Source organism: Haliaeetus leucocephalus, unplaced genomic scaffold (assembly GCF_000737465.1).
Source record: "Haliaeetus leucocephalus isolate CR32 unplaced genomic scaffold, Haliaeetus_leucocephalus-4.0 Scaffold159, whole genome shotgun sequence".
NCBI classification, from domain to species: Eukaryota; Metazoa; Chordata; class Aves; order Accipitriformes; family Accipitridae; genus Haliaeetus; species Haliaeetus leucocephalus.
This window is the reverse complement of record NW_010972595.1, coordinates 1,238,511-1,260,077: the sequence shown is the minus strand read 5'-3', so window position 1 is coordinate 1,260,077 and position 21,567 is coordinate 1,238,511. Positions and strand designations below refer to the sequence as shown.

Below are 21,567 nucleotides of genomic sequence, written 5' to 3'. Positions count from 1 at the left end.
ATGTCAGCTCTGGGTGGGTGGGTTGCACATGCCTACTCAGAGGTCAGGCTTACTGGTCTGCTTGTGTCCCCTTGCTTTCTTCCACCCCCTCTCGATTAACCCAATGTTTAAATGGGTTATTAAAATAATGGCCACTGCTTTGGGGAAAGAAAAAAAGAAGAGGCACACTCTTCTCTGGTGATGAGAATTATGACTGTATCTGAACAACTGGTAAAGGCGAGGGAACATATTGGTGTTCTCACACCAATACCATAGTTGGATAACTATTGACAAATGCTGACTTTTAAACGGTGACTGCTGATTCAGGAGAATCTGTTGACTTTGGTAGTAAAACAGTAATGGCTTCTTTTAGTAGCGATCTCAAAACAGTTTAACCGATAGATTGGCTTGTTAGCTCAAGCCTTGACTTAGCTGAGAACCGGAAGAGCTCTTATTCTCTGGGAGGACCTTCTCCCCCAAACAAATCTGACGTATGCTAAACACATCAGTGGTAAGACAGGGCGTTTTGGTTTTTTGGTTTTTTTTGCAATGTCATTTTCAAAAACGTGGTAGATACCAAATGTGTGAACTAGATACAGGAAACCTGCTTTGCAGTCTGCTTTTCTGCAAGAGTGCATTTTGAACGGCTTATGCTTGCAAGGTGGCAGTTTTACTTGGAGTCTCACTTTTGTGTTTTAATTAGCTGTCATCAAAACTGGAGTTCAGCTTCCAACACTTGTGAATTGTGCCTTGAACATGCACTCTAGGTACCTGGTTAATGTTTTGGGACTAATTACCTAGAGCCCGTTCTCTGTTAAGCAATGTACAAAATGGATCGACTATATGGAAATCTTTTTCCAGTTAAATTTACAGTCTCCTGAGTCCCATCTCCCTGTGGACTTGCTGAGGTTTGCTTCAACCATCTGTAAATTGGGTATTCTCATTCCCCTTATTCTCATCCCCTTCTCTTAAAAATTGTTGCTTTAAAGTCTTCAGTAAGTGCTGTTGGTTTAAACAGTTCCCTGTGACAGCAGCCCACATTCAGTTACCGTTCCCCAGAGTTTTTAACAGGTTTATATCTGGCCTGTGCTCTGACACAGCAAGGTCTTTAGGAGGTGTTTTAAAACATAGAGGCTTAGGGATCCTCCGCTAGTAAAACTATTGTTTTATTCAAATAGATAAAGCCATAGATGATTTCTCTCCGCAGAAGAACCTGCTTTCCATTTAAAATGGCTTTTCCAACTGGAGCATATTTAGGATGTGAAGGAGCAGATTTTTCTCGGAAGTAGTGGGAGGCAGGAAGAATCATGAAAAAGAAGGTGGCGCAAAGGAGAGCGTTAAACCAAAGAGCTAGAACCAGATCAGAGGTTCTTAGCTGTACAGACAAAATTTTGCCTCCTCAGACTGTGGGACAGTAATTTCTTTGGTTGTTATCCAAGATGGTGGCAGACTTCAGTTTTGTGGTTCAGATCGAGGAGTCAAATGGGTCTATGGGCCCATAAAGCTCAGGGAGGAGTGGTCTGGGAAGGGTAAGTGGAGTTTCAGGGAAAATGGGTCACACTTCCCCTGTTTTGCTGGCAACCTTCCTGGGGAAGCAAGTGGCTGTTCCTAAGGGACTTTGCACAGTCGGCACAAGAGTGGTGACTGGGGGTTAGCATTCGTTGGTGGTTCTGCTGTGCTGGATAAATGCATGACATGGGACCCTTTTCCTTCTCCTTTTAGGTCTTGACCCCTTTCTTTCACCTTCTGTGGTAGGATGTGTTCCCTCCTCCTCCATCAGCACACCACCTGCTCTGACACTGTTCTGCCTTCTTCCCCCTGCAACTGTCTCTCCCTGTCCTGGAAGTGAACTGGTAGGTGTGAGGTGCTGGAAGAAAGTAGGTTTCTTTCTTTGTCCTCCAAGTACGCAGACTGGGCCTGGTGACACAGACAGTGGAAAGGCGGCCACTCACATTTGGTCACGCTAGACAGCCCTCGGCTCTGCCTGCATTTGGAGCAAGCTGCGAGCGGGGCATTGAACTCAGCGTGGTGGAATTTAAACTGTGAGTTTTCAAACCCAATTACTGGACGCAGTCTGTGTCTTGACAAGCTTCAGTTTCATTAGCTGCCTCCCAGGAGTATCGAGCTGTGCAGCTCACCTTTGCAGAGATCAGATTCTCCTCTGTGATGTTATTAGGTGTTTTTAAAAATGGCTTCATCAGTCCACTTTAAAAGAGCTGGTCTGCTCTGATAACAGTGCCAGCTGGTGCTTCTCCAGATAAGGAACTTGTCACTTTTCCTGCTGTCATACAAGCAGCTTCTGCCCTATTTAGAATACAGCTTAAAAAAAAGACTACGAAATAACCACTAGTCTTGTGTAAAGATTTATGTGTTTCATTTAGGAACAACTGAACACTCCTTATTTAATTGCTTTGGACAGTATTGGTTTATGAAGAAGATAGGATCAAACTAAATGCAGAATTGAAGGTAATAACTTTATATACCTGTATCGTGAGGAAATCTTGATTATAAGATCTCTTATATAACAAAGTGACAATAGGCAAAAGATCTCTGCTTTTTTTCTTTCAGTCCCCATTAGAAGTTCATTAGCTTTTAAAAGGATCTGAAGTACTACATTGTGCATGTATGTGTATAATCTGTATGGTGGTGGGAAGCAACCAGATGAAATAGTATAAAAACAATCTCTTTCTGAGGGTCTGAAAAGTAGTTGTGTGCTTGTGCACACCAGGAGGATCGTGGGGAAACTGCAATTGCATGACAGACCTAGTAATTCATTCTATAATGGTGTATGCAGGAGCAATGTTCTAATTTACTCATTTCTTTGATGTTTTGTGAGCAGATGGCATTTTTAAAAAAGGTCTATTAATTCTATGGGAATTTGATAACGGCTAATTGCTGGGGGATCAGAAGAGAGTAGCAGTCAAAGTGAGGTTCCTGACTTCTCTGCTCTCAAAAGAGAGGCAGCCCTCTGCTGCCTCATTTGTAAGCTACTGTCCTCTTAGAAATCCTTGCTGAAGAATATTCACCGGTGTCCTTGGCATAAATTGGGAACTTGTTGATTGCTTTTGATTAATTGAACTGTGCTCCATGAACCAGTCACTATTACAGGAAAAAAGCACCAGGGAGATCATGGCTTATAGTAGGACCCAGTGCACCGTGAATTTTCATAGGAAAGCCCTTTACTCTTTCCCTCATTCTCACTTGCTTCTTGGTTCCTTTCCTTTCTTTTTTCCTTTCTCTGTTTCTGTCTCTTTCACCATGCCTCTGACTTAGGTCTATTCATGTACTTTAAGCACCTGCCGAAGTATTTGCAGCATAGGATGTAAGTACCTACTTGCACTGTAACATCAAAGGATCACATTTCAAAATTACAACTTTTCCTTTGAACAAGAAGAAAAAAAGGTTCCTGGTTGCTATGGTGAGAGGCGCTATATAAATGCCTATAAATAAATAAACAGCTGATTCTTGGACTTTGATTTGCTGTATTTTTGCTTTTCTAATGAGCTATAATTAAATATCAAAATGGGAGGAGGTGACATTTTACCAATTTTATTAAATACATTATTCTTATGCCTTCTGTTTTACAGTATATCTGCTGAGAACAATTAAATAATAAGTTGTTTATTTTTCTCTCTGTAGAGAGTTGATGTTTTGAAAAATCATAGTCTAGTATTTATAGAAAAACTTCTAGATGCCAAAAGGCACTCTACTAAAAAGGTTGTGTCCATTTTAAGTTTAATCAGAACATACATTTTGAGATAAATGTTTTTTTTCCTATCTGTAAAGGAGTATTATGTGCCACTGCAACATGGAAGTTCCAATCAAGTGTCTGTAAATGTAATTATGTTCCTCTGCAGTATTTGAAACCCCACTGGTGCACAACAGCAAAACTAGAAAATGTCACTGACTTTTTCTTTTATCTTAAAATGACAAGGGCAGAGTAAAAAATCGGATATTCCTTGTTGAAGTTTGAGGAGGAAGGGAGAATTTACTTTTTTGTAAGCCTTTTGTTCTCAGGTCCATGATGTAAAAGTAGCTTCCTCTCTGCACTGAAGGTGATAATTGTAAAATGGATTGGATGGAGACAATAAACTGCTTCTTCAGAAGTCAGCGAGTAGCCATCAGCCATTGCTAAAAAAGCCCTTTTCATTAGTAATCTCTGGAACCCAGTCCACTCGCAGTTTGTGAAGCACAACTGCAGCCCAGTTCCCCACCAGTGAACTGGAGTATTCCCCCTCACAGGTGTTTCTCACTCAGGAAATACGTGGACTTTGTTTAACAGCAAAGGAGAGTTCATAGTGGAAGGAAAATAGGTATTTATAATATACAGAAATACTGCTTTGTTAAAGGCTCAGTCTAGTTTCTTGGTGGAAACTGATTTTGCCACAGTGGCCTGAAGAGAGATTTCTTCAGTCCTAAGCTGTCGAGTGCAGCTTGTGCACTGGCAGGGAGTAGATCTGCTTTCTACCACGGTCACAGCTTTGTATTCAAAGAAGCTCTCAGATTTCTAAAGAACTTTGAAGCACTATCCTGTCCTGTTAAAGGTTTGGTAAAATAACACCACATTATTTACTGTCTTCATTCCCTTTGAGCATGCAGATTCATATCTACTTGCTTTATCAATTTAAAATACATTTGACTAAATGCCTTTTACTTCAGAGCATGTGTAATTGGGAGGACAAGGATACACAGTATTTTTTTCCAGTTACACAGTTACTTTTCACGGAGTAAAACATGTACTTCTGCACACAGCTATTGATGGTAGGGGCAGAACAGGAGCAAGGAATGGTGTCCCTGAAGGTCTCGCTTGAGCAGTGACAGCCTGCACAGGTTTGATTTATATTTCATAGGCCTGTCACTTTTGTCCCAGCAGAGCTGCTACTGTGGCCAGGCTGGTGACGCTCACCTGAAGAACAGTGACAGCTTCAGTGTTTTTCTGGCAGTGAATTAACCTCAGAGCTGCCTCTGAACCTGGTGCTTTGTGCCATGGGTCTGTGCTGACTTCCCAGAGCGTACCACAGAGTCCTGACCCTCACCCTGCCTCAGCACTGTGTTTTGTGCAGGCTTGAGGCCAGAATCAGGAGTGGGTTGTGCTCTCTGCCTGCTGGAAGGTGGTTTGAGCTTCACGTGTATCAAAGACAGTTTTACCTGCATTGAGGTTAGGCCTGGAGAGTCAGTGTTTGACCTGCAGGTCTCAGCTGCCTTCACAGGATTGTGTGGCTGACAGCATACAAGGCAATCCAAGGTTTCTCACAAAAGGGCCATTGCAAAGGCTGATGAGGTGTGTAGGCAGGCTGAACCCAAACAGAATCTGTGCTGCCTACAAGAGCAACTGGGAGATAGGAAGGGTGGCAAACAGGGAGTCTTGAAAGTGCTCCAAGTTTGCAGCTACTCCCAGGGCTAACTGCTTGGGATTGGTGTACCTGGAGACCATGTTGATGCTGGAGCAGGACCAGGCTTCAGAGTCATTGAGAGAGTTTTCTCAATTAGAAAGCACCATTATTACTAGCACATACTGCCTTTTAATGGAGTGGCATCTTTATTAGAAGGCTTTTCTTAGAGTAGGAGGATGAAATACATATATTGATATTAATGACAGGACAAGCTGGTGAGGACAAGAGGTGGAGCTATTGTGTGTCTCCTTTTCCAGCATGGACAGGACAAAGGGTGAAACAGTGCATGTAGCAGATTTTTTTTTTTTTCCCTTCTTCAGAAGTTCTGCTTTTCTGCATTGCTGTTTTGGGGTTTTTTTTTCTTTCAAAAGTTTGGGTTTTTTTTTAATGGATGGATATGATCCAGGACCATCTGGTGGAATTTGCTGTTGTCACATCTAGGTTTTCTGATGTATTGCCTGTCAAGTTATATTGCATGTTCAGATGAGTTTCTCATATGATGTGCTGACAACTACTGACAGCCCTGAGATGGGAAGTTGGAAGCTTGAGGGAAAGAAGAGAGGGACAGAGTTAGCTTTAAAAATGTAACCTTGACTGCTCTTGATTGGTGGGATTTAATTTCTGGTACCTATGGTTGACTTTTTTAGTAGAGAAAGGTAAATGAGTGAACTTTAAACCAAGTGGATCTAAGGTACTGTAATTAAACTTGGAAAGTTTGTAGTCCACTGCTAGTCTTGTCAATTTTATTTTTTTTTCTCTTTGACACCGAGTTCTTCACTTAATCTTTCTCTGTCCTTAGCTCTCTGTCTGTAGACACTTTCACACTTAAATAAGTTGCGGCCTTTCCTTCCTCCTTTACTCCTCAATCCTTCCCCAGTCCCTCCTTAGAAAGGAGATCTCAAAACTTTTCTGTTTTTATTAGGGTACCACCAGGTATCCTATTAATTGTAGTATCCCAGTATCCTAATCCTGAATCCTAATACCCTAATAATTCTGTAATGAACTAAGATTTTTGGCAAATTAGTATTAAGCTTTGCAGACATATCACTTATATGAAAGCAATAAGCAACTCTGAAATAACTGTAGTAATTCTTTTCTTGCTGGTTTAATACTCAAATAATTAACTAAAGCAGGGTTTTCTGATTTAAAGGTCCACAGTGCAATTGCATTTCTTTACACACTGACAAAGATAATGCTGTACTTCATAAACCAGAATCCAAACAAGCTATGAACAGTTCAGTTTTGTTTGTTGTTTTTTCTGCCATAATTTGAAACCCCAAGTAGCAATTAGGCTGGTGACAAGATAAATTTCATAACTTATCATTCTTCATTTTTTAATTGGCCAGATCAGTAAAGAAGTGATTTGTGTTTGAACTTTAAAGGTTCTTAGTTTATATAGTACTGGTAGAAAGCGTAGTACAGGTACTTATGAATGGGTTGGAAGGAAGCCTGTTTGTAAACAGAGATGGGATCGCACTGCAAAGGCACATCCAGGTGTGGTTCTGAATGCAGACTTTCCCCTCTTCTCCCTCTCAAAGCCATGGTGGTTATACTGGGCCGCCTGCAAATTAGATCCTGCCTAAATGTTGATGAAGTTGAAAGTCACCCTTGGAAAGGCAAAAAACTTTCTTCCATGGAGGTTTGAAGCTGAAGATGACAGTCCCCAAGCTTATGGGACTCTTGCAGTTTGCTAAGGAAGAAGCTGGAAAGCATTTACTTGCCTCCACTTATTCCTGTGTCTCCTCAGTGCTACTTCCTGGCCTGGGGAATGCGAGTGCCCTTCTGTAGCTGTAGAGAGAAAAAGTGTTAAGCTGACCAGGCCAGTGGAGCCTGAATACAGGAAAAAGTAACCACTGTTTCATACTCTGATCTTCTGCAGTTCCATACTGTCCTGGTTTCAGCTGGGATGTAGTTAGCTGTCTTCCTAGTAGCTGGTACAGTGCTATGTTTTGAGTTCAGTATGTGAAGAATGTTGATAACACTGATGTTTTCAGTTGTTGCTCAGCAGTGTTTAGACTACAGTCAAGGATTTTTCAGCTTCTCATGCCCAGCCAGGGCACCTGACCCAAACTGGCCAACAGTGTATTCCATACCATGTGACGTCCCATCTAGTTTAGGAACTGGGAAGTGGGGGGGGGCAGGGGTTTTTTTTCGCCGCTTGGGGACTGGCTGGGTGTCGGTCGGCGGGTGGTGAGCGATTGCCCTGTGCATCATTTGTACATTTCAATCCTTTTATTACTACTGTTGTCATTTTATTAGTGTTATCATTATCATTATTAGTCTCTTCTTTTCTGTTCTATTAAATCGTTCTTATCTCAACCCAGGAGTTTTACTTCTTTTCCTGATTTTCTCCCCCATCCCACTGGATGGGGGGGGAGTGAGTGAGCGGCTGCGTGGTGCTTAGTTGCTGGCTGGGGTTAAACCACGACACATACTTTGTGACTATCAAATAAGGAGACTTGGAAATGATCCAGCTCCTGTGCTGTTGTAGGGAAGGGACTGGGATATGCAAAGATCAGTGTGAGGGTACAGCAGCTCTCCGTGGTGATGGTGGGTTGTGTTGGATGGAGCACTGTTCTCGTACGGATCAAGCATCAGCTCAGCTATTGTCAGAAGAAGTAGACTTTGGAGGAACCCCCATAGATGGAATATGGCCAAATTCTCTGCCTGTAACGTGTTTGATAGCACTGCAGGGAGGTGAGGCTGGTCTTCAGTCCTTAAATGCATTAAATTAACTCTGGGCAAGCTTGCTGGGAAAAGGGTAATGAAGCGGGTCAGAAATGGGATGTGTGTGCTCAAGCACAAGCAGTGGGCTTAATACTACAAGCAGCATTCCCCCAGGCACATGGCTGGGGAGCAGCCAGGTCATGGAGCACACTGTGCTGTTTGTTAAACGTATCACAGTCCATAGATGCAGCTGAAATCACTTGTCCAGGCATAAAAGATAAAGTCAGTTAGGAAGGAGAGCAATTGCATTGGGAGAAACTTGTGAGAGGAGCTGGATGCAGTCTAGTGTAATGCTGGCTGTGTAGGGCATGTACTAGCCAGCACCCTCTCGGGGTTGCCTGAGTCCGTTGCAGCAAAAATTTCAGCTTCTGATAGTGGAGACTGATGAAGATCTTGACACATCCATTCTGTTATTTCAGGTAGAGGAGGCTACTGAATGGATCTGCAATGTGACTGACATTGTGCGGTGCTTCATCTTTATTTCATGTGACGAGGAGGTGGGAGGGAGGAGATTATTTGAAGTGCCTGGCTAGAGACAGAACATAATTTATCAGTGTTCATTTGTCTGGAAGGATACACAGCCCATATATAATTTAGAAACGTGTTAAAAAATAGGAAGCTATTGTCTTAAAATCAGTGAGCACTCAAGTCTTTTGGTTTAAAATCTAGTTCCTGTGATACATAAATGCACTGCTGTGCATTTTGTGTTTATAGTGTGTGTACAGTATAAGCGTTACATCTAAAATGAACCAAGAAAGTGTGTATAAATAGTACTGATAAAACTAAGCCCTTCATAAACTCAGAGTAATGTGTCTTTTCCCTATTTAGGCTGAAACACCTGGAACCGCACATGGATTTATCCTAGTCAGTTCTTCTGAGATCACATTTAATATAGAAGTTCTTTTCATATGTGATCTGCAAATGGATTTTTTTGTTTTTCTATTCCAGTAAGTATCCCTTCCCCCACTTTTTTTTCCATCTCCCTTTGAGTCTTTTTCACCTTTTTCTGATTCAAGCCTGGTGATGATATGCTATAGCTAAATTATCAGAGGGGGAAGAGATATTGGTGTCCTCTACCTTGCTGTTGAGAAGTCTATATTTTTGTTTTCTGCAGTGTACTGAGACCAAGAGAAACGAACAGGGTGTTGCCATCCTTTATCACAGGCAAAATGATAAATTACATGTCCTGGAAAGTTTAAAGACATGCAAGAATGCAAATCCTTGGCCTATAAGGATGTGTGGTTGGAAGTGCTGATCCAGCCAAGACTTAAGCACATGCTTGAATCTAAGCACAAGCATTGCTTCCATGGGGTGTATCTACCTGGCACCATGCTATGTGGGGTAAGCGAAGCTCTTGCTGTGAAAGGAGGATTGATTTGTTTTAGTGGCTGGAAGTAGGAAAAGGAAATGAGCCTTTTCCAGTCACCTGGAAGAGCAACCTGTGAGTAGTGGAGGTGTTGCTCTTCTGCATTACTGTCCTTGACTCTACGGTGTGAACTGATGTAGATGGAAACCCTAATGGTTTGGCATTTGCTACCTTACAGTGCATCTATCCATTTCCCCTCCTCACTTTTCACACTCTGTCCATGTCTGCTAACCACGAGCAGAACACCTTGTCTGTAGTAGGTGGTACGGTAGTGTGGTGCTTCTGCCTAGAAGGGCTGAAGCATTCAAAGAGACTGAGGATGTTACAAGGGAGTGCATAACTTTTCCTCTCTTGCTAACAGGGAAATATGTAGAAATTTTCAATAATTCACAATTCAACCCCTTTCCCTCCTGCCCAGTGTAAAAGCCTTTGAACCAAAGCTCTGTACACTGGCTTGTTCTCCACCAGCCTGAGAAAGAAACCTGTTGGAAAAGTGTCTAAAGGAGGACTGGTTTTTTTTTCTGGCTGCTGATGGCAGTGTGCAGTAGGCAGAGTGGTCTAGATCTGTTCTTCATCTGGTTCTTATTCTGGTTGTCCTTTAGTTGAAGCACTCTTTTTGGCTCTGTTTTCTTTCCTCCACTTTAGCTCATTTTCATGCCATGTTTCTTGCTCCTTTGAATTTAATGGCATGTGTGCTTTCTGAGGAAGCAGTGTATGCTCTGGGTGCTGTGTGCTTCTGGTGGTGTGAAGTTGTCTACCCGCTTCCTGCTGGATTTGAGCTTGCATTCTAACTGGAAGGGGAGACATAATTTTTGTGTACAGATGGAAATGTTTTTCTTGGGGTTTTTGGTGCTGAATTAGATGTCATCCCTCTTGCATCCTTGAGGCCCTAAAAGGGAGATAGGGGCTGAGTTTTCCTGATGTGCTAATTTTATAGCATTGTTCGTTTTCACTGAATTACCTCCAACTGGTCCCAGAGCATTGCAGCTGGCACTGCAGTTCTCACATCCATCTCCTGTGTTTTAAGTGATTTTCTTTACTTCATACAGTGCAATGATGTCTCAGGCTCATGATTGAAAATTCCTTGGTGCTTTACTGAGAAACACAGATCAAAAAGATAATCTCCAAGTCTGGTCTTTTTTCTCTGGAGCAGTCTTTGAAGGTTACACATTCTTCTGCTGTACATCCTTTGTCCAAGCGTATCTTCTTTTTGTTCTCTATTCCCTTCCTACTTGTTTCTTTTCTTCCTTCTCTTTATTTCAGTTCTATGTCTTCTATATTCTTTTAGTTTGCTTTGTTTATGTTTGAGAAGAGACACACCTGATTTTAAGTATAGTTGGCTATTTGGACTTAACTTAGAAGTTTTCCTTAGAAATGCTTTGTAAGTGAAGGCCTCAATAATTTTCCCCTTAAAGCTTTTTTCACTGACGGCTGAAAAGTTTCACTAACTTTTCCCATCTTGCATGCAGCTTCCATTGCCATTTGACTGTCTTGTGCACCAAAGCTTGCTTTGCCATACCTATGAGAGGCTGTGCTGCACAGTTCTTACAACTGAACCAACTGACATTTCCCTTTTCCATTGTAAAATATTTCGCCTTTTTCTTTCAAAACACACATTCAAGTGTCTTCCTCTCTCCTGGCCTTTGACTCTGCCTTATAAAACTGAAACAGAGATCTAGATAATTATTGACAGCTGGACTCTGCACAGTTGCATCCAGATGCCCCTTCTTCAGCTGCTAGATGTTCTGAAGACCACACATGTGTAAAAAGGGGCCAAGGGACATTTTGATGTTAAACAAGGATTGCCTGGTTCTTGCGTGGAGATGGCATATATGGAGATGGGGATTAAAAATGAGAGGAATAAGAGTTTATTTGATAACAGAAAGGTTTTCTGTATTTGTGAAAAATTGTTTTTTGTACCATCCAGCTTACTTGCCGAAGTTCAATGGAGAAAATGTAATTCTCAATAAAAACGGTTTCATTTTTTGATTGCAAAGATTTCTTTGTATATAGTGTTAATTTCCTTTCCATCTTTTTACTGGTTTACCTTAACAATTTGATTACATGTATATTTTTTCTCTTGAGAGACAGTGGGTGTGATTAAACTCTGTTTTAAACTGTTATCATGTAATTAGCAGGAAAAGATGTCTCAAGTCTGATCTGCCTGCTGCTTTATTACTCAAGGAGCAAAGAGGAGCTGAATTCTGGGATTTGGGTCCTTGCTTGGAAGTCCTTGTTGTGTAAATTTGGCATAGGCTACTTCTGTTTCAGAGAACCATCTCTTTCTTCAGCTTAGAGCTGTGTAGATACTAGGACCATGCTTGCATGAAGCCAAGGAAATGAGTTTCCTAGTCGTGTTCTATGTACCTCTTGTACGAAGTGGGCTTGCAAACAGATCTTTATTAGATCTCACCTATTTATGCTCTCTGATACAGTAATCGGTAGACCATATAGTTTTTAAAAGATTCCTTTATGAAGTCTTTTGGCTAGCACTGAAAAATAAGCTTTGCTCCCCCTTCTCAGAGCTTCCAGTCTTCAAAACCGGCCTGTTTGGGTTGTTTCTGCTACATTCTTCTCAAAGCCATGCTGTGGGTTTTCCATTGCTTTTGGAAAATTTCACCCATTATGTTTTAGGGCCCACTTTTGCATACTATTCTCTGAGTAACACTTATTCTTGACAGTTTGGTTCCCTTCAGTTGTGTACTAGTGTGAAAGTGTTTTGTTCGAAGAGTGGTACACAACTGAGAGTTTAGACCCTGATTTCTTTAAGATCAGAAACCCATATATAGTTTTAAGCTGTATGTGAATTTTGGATCACTGGTGACCAATGAAACATCTAAGCACGGTCTGTGTAAAATACTTTGGCAATTGCAAATGCCTTGAAGGAATTTGGAAGCATGTGGGTCTGTCTCTTCTTTTGTACCAGAAAAAAAGCCCTATTTAGTTTGGGTGTAGGGGCTGCGCTCCCTCTTCTGAAGAGTAATGCTTTGTATCATCAATGATTCCCTGGATGTGATGGGGTTTTGCGTTTGCTTCTGGCAAGCATACAGTCAAATGTAGTTACCAGATGACCACAGTCCATTGCATGGGGCAGTCACTGATGAGCCTCTGATGCACTGGAAATGAGTTAGCTGTGAATTGCTTTGTGTCTTAGTTTGCTGTTGGTTTCCCCTCTCCCAGCTGGCCACTTGTAATGTAAATTGGGTGGGATGTTTTTGGTTTGTGAATTGAAATCCCTTTGCACTGGGAAGACTAGTTTACAGTGTTTGGTCCCTGGGCAGATGAGCCTTTCACCCATACATGTGTGGACAAAAAGCCCACTTCAGAAAGGTGTGTGACACCAGTTTCGTGACCTCTTTTTTTGTACTGACTTACCTTATCACAAGCTCATTTGCATGACCCAAACCAGACTCGGGCTGTTCCTGCTGTTGTGAATTTATTTCAATTTTTATTTCAATATTTTCCCATTTATCTTTCACAATAGATGGGAGGAGTGGAGGGAGGGAGGGAGGGAGGGAAGAGGTGGAAAATAAAAAGGTGCACAAGGATTAATTTGCTGTGTAATTTCCTCTTTCAGAAGGAGGGAGATACACACCTGGGAAAATAGGTTATCAGACCTCTAAGCACATAGGTGAAATATTGTCCTTTCTAATAGACGCTCTGGTGTCGTGCTGAGGTAGTCACTTACTCAGCACTAAAACTATACGACCAGATTCATTTTGAGGAGACATGAGATGGTTTCCTGTGCGTGTGCATTTTTACTGTCTTTAGCTAAGTTAGGGCTCTTGGGGCTTATCACTTTTTAATGATTTGTTCTTACCCCTGCTCCTTGCTTCTGGCTGTTTGTTCTTTACTACTTAGGTTATTACTCACGTTCATGCAGAGACCTGAGAGTTAATAGAAAATGAAGATTGGAGTTGCTCTTCCCTTCCCTTGTCCTGTAAGGTTATCTGGGACAGCTTCATGCATGTTTATATATGGCTTTGCAGCTTCTTGGCTTCTGACTGTGTTACAGTTGTGTCAAAGGTATAAAACTAAAGCTGGGAAGCTAGCAGCTTACTGAAATTAATTTAAATTTATAAAGCCACTGATTAATCATCTTTTAATGCAGGTGTAAACTTAAGAGCAATAGACAGTCTATATACTAATTGTAATCTTTCATATGAATTTTGTAGTAGTCATACATATGTATTATATACCTACATATATATATTTAGCACAGAGGTCACAAAGTCAAGTCATTATACAAAAAGTTCTCTAGTCCTTGCTGAATTTATGTGCATGTCTTTGTCCATTGGAACACAGGGCTCTTAGGTACATGCTTGTCTTTAAGCGTTGAATATATTCAAGCAAATTAAAGAAGAAGGGTTTTATTTTAGTATATTTTACTTTTTATTTTAGTATACTTCATCACCTTGATGGTAAAGAAATGGTGGTTATTTTGTGTAACCTTAAGTCACTTAGCAAGATGGCTGTTTTCTAGTCAGTCCTCAGCCTCCAACTTGGGTGCTTTCTCCTTTCAGATACTTGCTGCATTAATACAGGTGCAGATCTGAGTCTTCATAGTTGCAAGAGGAGCTTTTTGTGGCTCCCTTTGCCTTGGAAGAAGTGTTGGCTACCTCAGCAGACTGTTTCTATTGGCCTCCAGGACAGATAAGCACATCATTCCGCCATGGAGCGGGTGGAGTTGGACGAGCCAAGGCAGGAAGGTTCTGCCTGGGATGATGTATGTCCTCCATCTCTGACCCCTCCAGACCTGGAATGGGTCTCGCTGCCTATGGCCGATATAGATGTATATTTTAGTCTTTTCTCCAAGGTCACAAGAACCTTTCTCTTTGATGATGATGGGTGTGTCAGCACATATGTTTTTACTACATCTCATCTTGGGAATTCTTTGCAAGTGAGAGGGTTCAGACCTGCTCCAACCCTCCCTGTACTGGGGTAATGTTGCAGGGTTTTCATAATGGCTAGATGGCCTCAGTGGGGAATGGCTGCATCAGCAGCAATGCTAGCAGAAGTCTAGAGGTAGAGAAGCACATCTTTACGTAGGGTGCTGCCTGCAGTGCCGTTGATGTCTTGAAATACTGCATAAAGTAGCTGAAAGACCACTCTTTTCTTGTCCTTGCAATTATCTGCAGATGGATCCAGAGCTGTATATAATGAATGGGGGCAGATGTTTTTAAGTGGAGTTGTTTTATACAGCAGTTGGTTTATCAGTCTGATGTTGCTCTTCTCTCAGTGACAGTCAGGTTACACTTCAGTTATTTGAAGAGATTCTCATTGCCAAATACTTGACTCAGCATTTGACTCCACAGAGGCAGCAGATCTTGCCAGTGGGAAGGAAGGAAACAGAAATGAGCTGCTGTGCCAGGGTTGGGTAAGGAATCTTCCATCATCTAAGGGCCACCAGTGAATAGCAACTATGTCGGTAGGTTTGCAGATGTTTCTCTCCCAACAGATGCTTTCTGCTTTTTGTCTGAAACTTTCACCTTCTGGTGTGTATTAAATGTCCTATCAGCTATTTATGGGAGTGTTGTAACCTCCACAGAGGTGGGATGAGAGGGCTGTAGAGAAATGATGCATTGATTTATTGGTGGGATTTATGGGGCAAAAATTAACTACCTTATTTTTTATTACTGTTCAAATAAATATAACAGCAAGTCTTATACAAAAAAAACCACCCTCAAATCAGGCTTGAACCTCTTCTTCTTGCTGCTGTGCCCTTGATAAATATGCCTAGATTCAGTAGTCCTTCCATGAATTTTCAAGCTGCCAAGGGCATGAAGAAGTTCTTCCTAGCTATTGAACTGTAAATTGTTGTATATGACACCTGGAGGAGTTGGAATGGTTCTGTACAAGTAACTCAGTGTATTCATCACACTTTCCCTATTGCGTGCAGTGGTTCACGTTGAAGCCGAGAAAGATGATTCATATTGCTTTCTTCTCTTCCCACTGTCAGTAGCAGTGGTAGCCCTCAGAGCAACATTCGAAACAGTAAATGCCTGGCCCACAGCCATGTGTTACTACTGCTCTGCTGGGCCCTCTGATGATACTGTAATCAGATGAGAGACAAGGTAAGAATTGTTCTTTTCTGCAGGGAAAATCAGACTAGGGTATTTAAGTACTAATCGAAAAACAATTTTAAAGAAGTGTTTAAATTGGCCAGCAGACATTTTTCAGTCCTATGGCCTATGCTCTCAGGAAACACCCTTTTTTTTTTTTTTTTTCTCCAATATAAGTTATTTTAGATGATTTGTGAGACTTTACGCTCTGTTCTGAATTTTCATGTGAATATTAGCACCCCTGGGATATGCTGCCAACCCAGAACATGGATGTTTTGTGTTCCCTTGGCATCAGTCTAAGTGGTTGCACTAGAGGGGGAGTATCCAGTAACTGTGCTCCTATCAGTTGTTAATATTACACTACTATCATATGAATAGGGTTGGGTTATGTGCTGGCTGTACCCTTTAAAATGCAAGGCTGTGGTGTACAGGTGTGGCTGAAGGGGGCATTGGAGGTAAAACAATCTGTTTGCAATTTTGGGACTCAAAATGGCAGTAAACCTTTTTATTTCCCCTGATTTGATTTAGATTCTCCTTCACCTTGGCTCTGAACTACATTCCTGTCATGCTGCTGTGCTAGGTACCTCCAGGCATTTGTCAGAGACTGGCTAATTGAAGCACACACTCCAGCTTGGATCGAAACTGCCTTTTTGATCAAGATTGTAGATGCTGCTGTTGCTTCCTTGTGGAGTTCTTTTCATGAAGTACTAGGACTTTGGTTTGTAGGTTTTGGTTCTTGTCATGGTTTAACCCCAGCCAGCAACTAAGCACCACGCAGCCACTCACTCACTCCTCCCCCCCTGCCCTCAGTGGGATGGGGAGGAAAATTGGAAACAAGTAAAAATCGTGGACTGAGATAAGAACAGCTTAATAATTGAAATAAAAAATAAAGTATAATAATAGTAATAATTGTAATGAAAAGGAAGTTAATAAAAAGAGAGTGAAATATAACCCAAGAAAGACAAGTGATGCACAAGGCAATTGTTCACCACCTGCTGACTGATGCTCAGTCAGTCCCCGAGCAGTGATCTGCCCCTCCTAGCCAACTCCCCCCAGTTTATATACTGAACATGATGTCATATGATATGGAATACTCCTTTGGCCACTTTGGGTCAGCTGTTCTGGCTGCATCCCCTCCCAACTTCTTGTGCCACTCCAGCCTTCTTGCTGGCTGGGCATGAGAAGCTGAAAAATTCTTGACATAGTATAAACGCTACTTGGCAACAACTAAAAACATCAGTGTGCTATCACATTATTCTCATACTGAATCCAAAACACAACACTATACCAACTACTAGGAAGAAAAGTAACTCTATCCCAGCTGAAACCAGGACAGTGCTTCAGGGTTTTTAGGAAAGCACAAAGTCTCTGAACATACCAGAAAGTGGAAGCTTAGGGCAAAGGCAGCTGCAGGGAACAGTCCTGCTGTAATTCTGCTTGTGAACTGAGATGTTCTCATCAGTTCTGGAACTGCAGCCCACTTGCAAATGGGTGCATAATCCAATAAAGGAGTGAAATGCTTGGACATCTTAAGCCCTGTCCTTTGGATACTTCTACACACTTGTTAGCTGTTCACCCCTACAGATCTGTCGAAGTGCCTGACAGTTCTGTTGTTTAGCCTAAAATGCAAGTTTGTATTTCTGTTATTTCTCTTCTTTTACATACCTTGGTGCCTCTGTGATTTTCACATTCAAGGATGTTTTTCCTTTCAACAGCTATGTCTTGCTGTGGTATTAGCATCTTAATCTCCTAAGATGTCTGTGAGACTTACTGGTTGTGACTACCCTGTTTGTCTCAACAGACAGGAAAAAGAGGCTCTCTTCTTTTTCCTCCACCCTTCTCGGGACAAGTCCATGCTGACAGGGCCTCCAACTTCAGGCTAAGTTGTGGCTGCTGGGGGTCTTTCAGGCATGCAGGAGGCCACATGGCCCTCTGCATGGCAAGTGTGGATGGGGGTAGAAGATGGGAGGAAGGTGTGCTGGGAGCAGAGCATGTCAGGCTTATGGCTGCTCCACCAGCAGTTCTTTCAGAGCAACAGTGACAGAGCTGATAACTTAATCCTTCCTGTCCTTTATCATGTTTAAGCTGTCTTCTGTGATCTTGGAGGCTCTGACTCCTGCCTTCAGCCCTGGAGCCCATGGGGTTCTGAATACAACCTTGGGGTACACAAGAGGGTTTGATTGTTGGTGGGTTATTCACAGAAAGCTGCTGCCATTGTTGTGGCTGCTGGTGTGGTGTGTCCTACCCAGATCCCTTTGACAGCTTCAATCTTTTCATCTGTAAAATGGGAGATGTGTTTCTTCAGGTGATAAAGGCCTAATATTAAAGTGTCATCTGAGAGAAGGCAGACAATCTTACTGCCACCTAGGCAAAAATAGTTAACAAGTAGTGGGCTGTGGGAAGCACCATGGTGAGGCCATGAGCAATACCCAGGGGTCTTGCAGGCAATGTTTTACCCTTGGTTTCTCATGTCAGTCTAGGTGAACATCATTTACTTACCAAGCTGCTCTTATGAGCATGAATTATCTCTGCTTCCTTTACAGGCACACTGGAACTAATTACATTTGCAGGTACGCAGTTGGCATAGCTGTAGGAGAGGGAATTGGTTTATCTGTGTCACCCTGCTGACCTGTCATTGCTTATGACAAAATGGGAACCTGAAAAAGCACAAGTGACACCTGACTTGAGTCAGAACAGCTACCAAAGCCATCTCCTGCCTTGGGAACTAGCAAGTGACTCTCCAGTGCCATTCATCTGAACACACATTGCATACAGCTGCAGGAGCAGGCCATTATGTCCCTGCAGTGATCCTAGGGTAGGATCCATCCTAATGGGGATGAGGGGATTGTTAGAGTGAATATTTTAGCATTTGAGAAATAGTGTGCTTTTCCATAACATGTATATATTTTATATGTATAAAATATGCATATATCTGTGGAGGAGAATAAATAGCTATGAATTTGTCAGGTTGATGTAGAGTCATGTAACCTAAGTGTGTGTGTGTGTGTGTGTAAAATGTGTTTTATCATACTTACACCTTTGTAAACCTAATATTTGTGTAAAACTTGCATCCTGCATCTCTTAAGCCTGGGAGTATGTCATGCTTGAAGCAGTTGAGCAAAGTGGGATTTGGCCATTGAGATACTCTTCAAAAAATACCTTTTCCCCTGTCAAAGTATATTCTTGCTTAGAAATTTTCAATATTTGACTGAAGTCCTGGTCCTTTTGACATCAGTTTTAGTGTTAGCTTCTGCAGAATCAAAATGCCATCATCTTTGTGTGGAGTCCCAATCTTGATGTCCAGAAACCTAATGCTTGCTTTGTCTCCTTGTGTATTTATCAATACAAGGACTCTTTTTTGTCAGTTCAGGCATGAAATTTTTTTGTGCTCTCAAGCTGAGATGCACTTTTGGTTCAAAAGCACTGCAGGAAGAACAATTTGTTGTAGACCGTACTTCTGGGACTATAAATAATAAATGCTGTAACTCGGAATGACGCAGGCACCCCTGCAACATATACATGCAAGGCAAAGATTCAGTAAATAATGATTTACCTGCTCTTTGTCAGTCTTAAACCAAGAGGGATCTATTCAGACTTCTTTGCTAGCTTGATGAGTTTTGTTTGTGCTGTACTGCTTTTTAGGAGTTCTAAAAATGTTGTTTTTCTTTGGTGGTGCTGTTTTTGGAGGCTGCAACTTTATGAGAGAGATTAAATATTTATCAAACTCTTAGTTCTGAGTGAAGACAACCTGTTCAAACCTTACCAACTTGCAGTAGGCTGGTGGTGCTGACTGTTTGAGAAGAGCTTGGGACTGCCACTCTCAGTTCTTTATGGTTCAGTAGTAATAGACAGTGATTATTTCAGAGTTGCTGGATTTATTTTATTATGGTTTTTTCTCCCCTTAATGATGTAGTTTTGTTCAGTTACTTTGTGGTGTGGCAGATTGACAATAGGACCCTCTTCAGGAGTGGGATTAAACTACCCAACTTCATGTGATGTGATAAATTTTACCTGTGAAATCTATGCATATACCTCATTCCAGGAGTAGATAAGAAGCTTACTCATAAATACAAGACCAGTCTGTAAACATCATACTTTCTTCTCGATTAAAGTCAAAGCTTCACTAAGATAAGGAACCCAGCGTGGTGTCTCTGGGTTATCAGAGGTCCCACTGACAAAGTCCCTAACCAGAACTGAAGCTCTGTGGAGTCAGTGGAAAGGCTGTCCGTTAGCATCAGTGGAAGCTAGGTCATGCAGTGGAGGTTTCCAAAGCGCAGAAAACACAAAGTCAAGATGTGTTTTCTTAAGTGAAGTCAGCTACAAATCTAACTCCACGCCTTATCTTTCAAAATTCAGAGGAAAAACATCTGACTTGTTCCACACGAGACAGCACCTTTGCGTTCAGAGGGGCCAGAGGGCAGTGAGATGAGCTAAAAAGAGAAGGGTGACTCTGGATGTCCTTAGTTCCGACAGGACAGGCTGGGGACACTGGGTGGGCCTGCCAAGGAGGGGATCTCTTTTATTTGCTCTTTTTTTTTTTTTCTCATTTCCCCCAAGCATCTGTGATCAACCAGTGTCCCTTTGCGATCCTCTCAGGATGGGCATAGGCTCATGCTGTAGTTCAAAGTCCACCTTGAATTGGTGGGAAGAGGTGGCACAGGCCTGGAAAGGAGGGTACTGAGGTAGATGTCACCTTGTCCTGTCAATCCTAGTGCTTTTTAATGTTTCCAAGTGGGCCAGAACCATTTTGCTTGTTCTGTACCAAGAAGGCAGAGGTGTAAAAGCAGCACTCCAGAGCAGGAGAGAGAAAATGTCTGTTTTATTTCTGTGATGCCCTAGTTTAGTAGATACAACAGTTGTATTTATTCATCATGTTGGCAGGCTTATTTTTGAAGGTCTAGTGTTGTCAAGAACCTTTTGTCGATTTTGCAGAATGTTATTTGGGTTTATTCTTTGTTTCTTTCAGCTTATTTTTCTTCTGTATTTGGCTTTTAACTGGCAGTCAGAAACCCAAGGCTATAAATTCCATGGTATTACTGTGTTTCTAAGCATGTGTGATGCTGAATGACACCCATGTTTCTCAGCTCTGATGGTGGCTGTATTCAGGTTGGGGGTCTTGTGTCCTGCACAGAACAAGTTGTGATATTCCTGCGGCTGCTTTGTGCCTCCCAGTTTCACCAGATCTCTGCCTCAGGACTACCCTGTTTTCGTCTTATATTGGAGAAAGCGCTGCCTCTGCTGCATCAGGCAGGAGAAGCTGGATGAGGGACATGCTTGTTCTGAGGCAGTCAATCTATGGGCTGGGAGGGAGGAGGAGAAGATACCCAAGTCCTTGATTGCAGGTTGTCCGCATGAAGTGGCCTCCCCTAGGGTGGAGTCCTGACTTCAGTAAGGTCAGGGTACTTGGTGAATGAGGGACCTGTCACCTGTAATAACTTGAAACACTGGTGGACCCTTGCCCCAAAACTTGTAGGGTATTGCAGTACTTGGTATTGTGCTCTATTGCTACTGTGATTCAAAACGTATCACCCCTCACTGCCTTGCAAATGTTTCAGCCTGTCACTTGCCACAGATTAATTTGGCAGGGCTGCTTTGCCTTCTTGCATGGAAACAGAAGGTTTCTCAGGGCTGGGGTCACACAGTAAGCAGGGGTTGTTCATGGACAGAGTGACTGCAGACTTGGTCAACAGTAACCAGCCCAGGCAGCATGACTCCATAGTGCAGTGAACCACCACAGATGCTGTTAATCCATTTAGCCCCTCCCTCATATGACTTCCAGTATGATTTGGGGAAGGTAAGAAGCTGGAGACACCAGTTTGTGATGCATATTTAGAGAGAGAGTTTAGGTAACATGCTAACCCTTGTAGCTGCCAGACTCTCCTAGAAGAGAGTTTTGAATACCCTGTATCTTACCGAATTGCATTTTTTAATGCAGAGCCGTTTGAACTTTTTCATTTTGGCAGTAAGGATAATTCCTGCCATGAGCAAAAACCTAGGGATTCTTTTCTCTGTTTTCTTATATAAAATGGTTGCTCTTCAT

The 21,567-nt window shown here is 42.1% G+C and overlaps 1 protein-coding gene across 8 annotated transcripts in view; it reads left to right on the top strand.

Annotated features, from left to right (window-relative positions):
• The first annotated feature begins 1,705 nt into the window (after positions 1–1,705).
• The window catches only part of POMGNT2 (protein O-linked mannose N-acetylglucosaminyltransferase 2 (beta 1,4-)), a 40,682-nt gene continuing 20,820 nt past the window's right edge, over positions 1,706–21,567 (top strand). For 3 of the 8 annotated variants that reach the window (XM_010562392.1, XM_010562391.1, XM_010562390.1), the window contains exons 1-4: positions 1,706–1,832; positions 2,361–2,445; positions 8,519–8,596; positions 8,928–9,046. The gene's annotated coding sequence lies outside the window, so the exon portion shown is untranslated. Of the gene's footprint in view, positions 1,833–2,360; positions 2,446–8,518; positions 8,597–8,927; positions 9,047–13,332; positions 13,492–13,988; positions 14,192–14,780; positions 14,894–15,424; positions 15,540–21,567 lie in introns of those variants that run through there. The other 5 variants (XM_010562387.1, XM_010562389.1, XM_010562388.1 and 2 more) reach the window with 5 other exon arrangements.